This window comes from Punica granatum, chromosome 8, assembly GCF_007655135.1.
Source record: "Punica granatum isolate Tunisia-2019 chromosome 8, ASM765513v2, whole genome shotgun sequence".
NCBI lineage: Eukaryota > Viridiplantae > Streptophyta > Magnoliopsida > Myrtales > Lythraceae > Punica > Punica granatum.
In genome coordinates, this window is record NC_045134.1 from 9305843 (window position 1) to 9313795 (window position 7953).

Sequence of the window (7953 nt, forward strand, 5' to 3'; positions counted from 1 at the left end):
GTTTGCGGGTTTTAGAAAGGGAAGGATGAGAAAATATCTATTGCTTAATTTATTTTTCTAATGAACTCGGATTTCGCCCCTCAATTAAAAAAAGTCTTGATTATAATGTTTAATTTGCGAGTAATCAATAATGTTAAGATAAAAACCTATTAAGTTTATCTGATTTGGAAATCTATAACGTCTATCCAAACAACTATTTTGTTTTCACATGGGAAAACAATTAAATGCCTTTTATAGACAGATGCCTTATCAGTAATATATATGAGCTACCTAAAGATTGGTATTTGGACCAAGTTTATGGACGATAGGGCAAAAATATTTTGTGTGGATTCTTACTTTTTCTAATTTTATGTAATTAAAACTTACGTACTGCTTCTTATTTCACTAGGCATTATCATACATACCATTATTCCATACGTCAGTCTAATTAATCAAATCCCTCATACACAAGACACTTAACATATATTTCTATATATTATATATATACATACCATCTAAATCTAAATTTGTATTTAATTCACGCTGTGAGAGATTTATCATTTAGTGGGTTGACTTGGCTCGAATTGAATTAGGTTGGGCATATTGAATTTCCGGATATTATGATACATATCGAAGAATCTCTATTTAGTAAAACAAAGGACTAAGGCATAATCAAAAAGAGGATGGAGGAAGATGATATTGATGGTGAGACAGCCAAATTGGTTGGATTTTGTTAGTAAGAATTAATTTTAGAAATTCAAGAACACAAACAACTACATTAAATTTATTTTCAAGTAAAAAGAAAAAGAAGAAGAAAAAGAAAAAGAAATAGTATTCCAAATGGATTATAAATTTCGTATTAAGATCTTGAGAAAGTAATTAAGGACACTTAATTATTACAAACGCATATATATTTTGAATTGAAATTTCACTATCCAGTGTCTTTATAATGATCCACTTCCTCTTTCCATGATTTAAAGCATTTATAGAGAAAGTGCGATGATAAATGCTTTACCTCATAATCTAAAGATTTTTGGATTCTATTCATAAGTGGATAGATTAACTTTTCCTTCAATTTCTTATGCTTTATTCATGGACCTTATGTATGATTAAAAAAAATTTGTATTATAATTCTTTTTTTTTTACTTCTAAAAATATAAAATTAATTTCTTATGCTTGTTTCTCTTAGTGGCCTGTAACCCATATTATTTCTCTCTTATTATTGGTTATTAATCTTCATATAAAAAAGGTAAAGTTAATTATAAATTTTGTATGTTATATATATATATATGCAAGCTAGTGTATTGACCAACACTTGTCAGACTTCCAATGATCAATTTATCTTTTCCCCTTCATGTGACAGCTAATGCAATTAGCTCCCAATCATGCACGGGCTGCGTATGGATGCTCTCTTAGGCCACTCTTTTTTTCCCTCCTTTCTCTGATTACTTTTTTTTCAGTTTTTGTCGTTGAGCCTCTTTCCTTATTATTAAAATAAATAAAATAATTTAGTAATTTATAGCTGCATTGTGCTCTGCCGCATTTGATTTTTCAAATCAGATCATCATCAGAAGCTGTAATGTGTTTGCTAGGGTAGGGTCGGTGACTCAGTCGCCGTGGGTCCCCGGTGACCTACTAAATTAGAGGCTTTTATTATATTGATTGATGGTTGATGATTGATTTACGAAACATGAAATGAAGTGCGTTACGTAGTTACTAATCTTAATTGGAGGTCAACGACGACTGCCTTTCTCCTTAGAATTTTTTCGATTTTACTTGTGGTCAAGGAAGAGGCTACGTGCTTGCATTAACTTCACCGTAGAATGATGGCGGAAATTCCTCTGCACAAAGTTTATAAGTTGAACGGAGGAAAATTTCAGTGGAATCATATAAATTAGTTTTATCTTTTACATGAAAAAAGAAGATTATTTAATTTTTCCTGGGTGAAATATATATAACAAACATATATAGAATATAATTATCATGACAAGCTAATTAACGGTACTTCAGTTGAATCATATATATATATATATATATTCTATATAATATATAACCTTGCTTCTGCTCGCCGTTGGCGCAGCTTTCATAACTATTTCCCATTTATTCTAGAATAATCTTTTTAGGAGGGACAATTTTACATCTTTCAGCCAAATCCTTCTATTATTAAGGACGGTTGGTACCATTTCGATATGTTTCGATTTTTTTATATATATATATTCTATATATTATTGGAATATATATTCTATATTCTATATATTATATATGTATAGAATATGTATATTCTATATATAATTAGAATATAATTATATATTCTAGAATATTATATTCTATATATTCTAGAATATATATTATATTCTATATATAATTAGAATATATATTATATATTCTAGTATATATTCTAGAATATACGCCCCGCTTTTCCTGACTGGGAGGAGTTGTAGCAGTGTTTATGTCGGTTGCACTCCAAAAGGTAACGGAGAAAGTAAAATTTGATCGGAAATTTTAGATTGAAGGGAACTATAACTCTTTAGAATTCTATTTGTGTGAAAATTGACGCCGGAGAGATTTACCGCTTAATGGGCGAATCCGATTCAAGTGAATTAATTTGAGCTCAATTGTACTTTCAGATACCAGAGTTCATACCCAAAAATTTTATTGGTGTGGTACCTTTACTTGGTACGTAACTAGAGGTTATAAATTCGATACTCGTATATGACTACTTATTAACTATTAGAATTTTTATTTCATTGTATTATACCTATATGTCTCTCTTGAAACCCAAAAAAAATAATTATGAATTTACTATTTTAGATTAATGGTCAAGTGGTGTCCAAACGACGTTATGCGCACTTAAATTAATTAGATGATACCCGTGCATTAGGCAGTAACATTATATTGTGAGGCATGAAATAGAAATAAAAATATATATGTACCAGGTAGATTTATCATTATAAACTGTGAACAAAGATGATAAATAAAATATAGTAGACTACCACTATCATTCTGTACTTATTAAATTGCCATCACTTTTGCCATTGATATATTTTTGTCACCAATTAACCCTAAACGTTTACATTCCGTTTAACATTTATATCCCTCCGTTAACCCCTGTGATAGAAGATATCATGGACGACGTTATTTTCACTTTCGATGCCACACTTTTTCGGCGCGGAGGTTAACGGAGGGGTATAAATGTTAGACGGAATAGAAACGTTTAAGGCTAATTGGTAGCAAAAATATGTCAGTGGCAAAAATGGTGGCAATTTAATAAGTGGAAGGTGACGGTAGTATTCTACTTTAAATAAATACTTACTCTAGTCTTATAAAAATGTAAACAACATATACATACTATAAATCAACCTTAAAGAGATATCGTATAGAGTGAAGGTGTATGAAAACTAAAGCAAATATAAGTCAAGTATAAAATGAATATTCATGTTCATTATTTATAGGATATTTAGTGCACTGAATTTGAAAATCATCTCATATTTTCGATGAGTTATTGTAAATCATCGAAAAGATTTTTAATATTTCAAAAAAATTTATATATCAGTACATACAAATAATATGGACATATATCTAAAATTTGTTGAATATTATATAAAATAAAATGTAGAAAAAATTCATTTAGCTGAAATTTGAAAATCAAATACACAAATATAACCATTAGGAATTAAATTCTCCCTGTAGTCCTAAAGGTGATTAACTATGAGTTGAGGATTTTAATTAAATGGCTTATCATAAGCGCTCCTAGGCTAGGTGATATCCCCACTTTTTGCGACAATATTTTATCAATTTTTAATACCAAATGTAGATAATGAAAACATATGATGCAAATAAATAAAAATAAAAAATCAAAGAATTACTTAATCTAATCTTATAAAAATGCGAACAAAATATATAGAGAGAGAGAGAGAGAGTAAATCCACGTTAAAAAAAGATTTCATGTAAGAGTAAATGTGTATAAAGAAACTAAAGCAGATAGAAGATATATGTATGAAATGAATTTTCAAGTTTACCATTTATAGGATTTTTAGTGCATTGAATTTGAAAATGTATCTCGTATTTCAATGAATTTTTAAAATATTTGAAAAGACTTTTAATTTTTCAGAAGCTCATAATTATATACAAATAATATTGACATATATTCAAATTTTGTTTGATATGATATGTCAAATAAATATAGTAATCAATGAGGATATATCGCAGTGGCGCACACCCTCACTTTTTTTATTATTAATGGGGCTACTATATCCCTTTATTAGCTATTACAATTTCTATTTCATTGTATTAAACTCATGTGAGCTTCCCTTGTAACAAAATAAATAAATATAGTAAAGGTTGGAATTTGAAAAGGCAAATACAACAATCTTTCCATGAGGAATTAAATTCTCAAAGTAGTAAAAAAGACGATTAATAATGAGTTTATCTTTTTTCATAAGGGAGACCCATGAGTTTAATATAAGGATACATAAGAAATCAAAATAAGAGGGCACTTGCAGGACCTCTTAGTGCCGAGTTGGCGTCTTCCTACCTAAGACCCCTTCCTCATGAATTGATGATTTTAAAATAATGACCTCTCACGAGTACTTCTCAGCTTTTATATATTATAATTGATTGATTCACCATTTTGTGCGAATCAGAAACATGTCAATCTCTCGGTTTAAGGAATTCACAGAAATAAATTCCTACAGGGTGGCTTCTGTTTTAGAATGATATGAAACATATCGAATAATAACACGATCAAACGTATATCTACTAAATTTCTGGAAATGGTCCCATGAGCGTTGGAAAGTGGCGTTATCGTAGCTTAGTTCCCTAAAATATCCATAGTGGCCAAAAAGCTAAGAGAAAGTTTAATTATGTAAAATCATGTTTAAGAATATGGGCGGATACTCATCAATTTCTTATCTTTTAGGCTTTCTTCCCTCTGGTATAGGGGACTTATATAGTAGTGTCAATATTAACTAAGTGAGGCGGTCGCCACGAAAACCGAAGGAGCCAGCTTCATCAATAATGACTAGAAGATTGATTTTGACATTATTTTGATATCATTGTTCAAATTTAAACAGCTATATGGAAGGTCGATATCATGCCGGATCAAAGGATTTCGGGAAGCATATAAAAGAAAACACCTGTTCTTTAGAAACTTTGACTGGCATACTGTCATGGTCGTAGGGTGGGGGTATATTCATGGTTCAACACCTATACCCTTGCACTATCTGAACTAGACGAATTTCGATAAGATATTGCAAGTCAATGAATAAATCCGATCATAAGTCGGTTGGATTATGTTTCATTTGGTATATAATTAATTTGGACTTAAATGTAAGGATATAGTTTTTTTCTCTTGCACTAAAAGGACGATTAATTAGCTTGTTTTGGAGCTGAACTTGCCATATCCTAGAGATGTGCCAATCGATTTCACTTCTCTCGCCTATATATGGTGTTTTCCTATGGACCCCAATTACCTTCTGTAATCACGACTTAAATTATCACCTTCTAAATCCATGAGTCTCCCTTAATTAAAACCGGAGAGCAAAAACTGATCGATGGTCTCCTCATGCCATCAGTACACACCTTAAGACGGAGATTAAGGACTCGTATGTTGACGATACATAGCTGACTCACAAGGCAGGTTTTGAGCCCCTATCTCCAATTAATTTATAACCTAAATTGATAAACACCGTGCCCATATCTATAAACTTAAATCCATGACATGCATGAGACCCAGAAATAAGAGAGCAGGAAAGGCTAAAGCAGTCGAGTTAGCCTTAGGTAACTTATCTATAATAGTTCTTAGTACTAGCTAATGGTCGAAATATCTCGTAAAATCTGAATGTATATAGATTCGATCTTTTTCAAGCAAAGCATGAACCTTAGTATGGGAGCAACTTAAAGCATGAAGTGGAATTTAATGTAACACCACAAAGGCCCGAATGCCCCAAATTCCGGAAGAGTAAAAGCGGTATTTGTTCCCCATAATCCCAACTTGCATGGACAGAAACGAAAGAAGAAATTAAAGAAGAAAAGGAACCCCCAAAAATGGAGAAGGCCGGGGATTACTCTTCCCACTTTCCATAGATTCATGATGACATTCTCCTTTACATCTTGTTTGGATGGAGACTTAATAGAGGATTACCGAAGGGGTTATGAAGGATTATTGTGAAATTATTTAAACCTCTATAATACACTAAAGACTTATAATTTCATTCCACCAATATAAAAGAATAAGAAGTCATTCTTAATCTTCTCTTTTCACAAAATTGTAATAATACCCTCTCTGACTATGTCACTTGTGTTCGCTGATGTATATGCACCTAGATGTATATATATACATATATTAAATATTATAAATCCTTTTCTTTTGTCTATACACACCTCTGTTTTATATATATATATATATATATATATATATATATCGTCTCAACTCTATTATATATTTTATTATATCCATCGTTCGTTCATCTCTATCTACCTTGATTCTCATATATTTATATATATACACATATATATACATATGATTATAAATATATTCACTACACATTTACTCTATACGGACATACGTATATACCTATATGTATATATTGTAAATATTATAAAATCTATTATTTATCTTTGTACGAGCATTACATAAAATGAATGTAACGGTAAAATAATATGCTTATATTATTCAACCATATCTTTTCTTGATGCTATCCAAACATAAATTTTGAATGGTTAAAAGAATCCCCCATAAATCACCCCCATTCCATCCCTCCATAACCCACCCCATCCTATCCCTTCATAACCCATCACATCCCATTATCCAAACAAAATGTTAATGATGCCTAGTTTCCCTATTACCACTGTCCATGCAATAATATTGTATATATAATAATTTCAACATGTAATTACCAACATGAGTTGGTTCAATTAGTTCGGTTCTTGTTTCCCTTCAGCAAAGTTTTGGATTGGAGTTTTGTGAATAAAGAAAATTCATACCGGGAGAGCTTTACCCCCTTAGTGGGCCGATCCAGTTCGAACTGGATTAGTCGGGACCTGATAGACTTTCGGGTAGCATGGTACATACCGAAAAAAAAAATGCCAACATGTAATCCTATGTTTATAAGTTACCGATCATTCAACCCACTTTAGATTTGCATGGTTCTTTGAGACAGTTAGTAATCAATTATTATACATGTACCCTTGCGTTCTTTGCATCTCACATCTATCAATTAGTCGATCGATCTCGGGTCGAAGTATACATATTGTGATCTAAGAATTTCAATGAGTTCCAATATCAACTTTTAGGTTTCTCCACGGAGAGACGTTATGGTTTACAACAATCGACTTTAGCTACATCAATATCTTGATTTAGACAACTTTCACATTAGCGGTTGTGGGTATCGTGACCTAGATGTCCTGACAATGGAAATTAGAGTATATAATCTCGAGAATTAGATGTTGTAACAACCGGCCGGTTGTTGACTTTCACTAAGTAAGGAAACGTATACATATAGAAGCATATATGAACTAGACTATCTCGTTTCTCTCTAGTCGACCACATATAAAGTGCTATAGGAGTAGTATCTTGCCTTTTTACTTATAAATCAGCGACGAAATTCATATTATTTTTTCGCGATTCATTCAGTTCAGTAAATTGTACCGCATATCAAACAAAATTATCCAACCGCAAGATGACAACCCAAAAGTTTATGAATAGACTTGGAATCGGGACTTTAGCAAGTCCATAGCTACCTAGCTAGGGTTTTAATTTTCTGGTAGGGTACTACCTATTAGTATTTTGATCAGCACGATGAAATGTAGTAGTGGATAACACAACTCCGTGTTTTCTTGCTTATATTAGCATCCCCATCAAAGATTAAAGCTTTTTCTAATCAATAATTGTTTGGGACAAATAAGTTGCAAGTCATTTTCCTTTCATGGGTCACTGTCACTTATCCATGCGATGATAGTAATTCGATTTTCCCA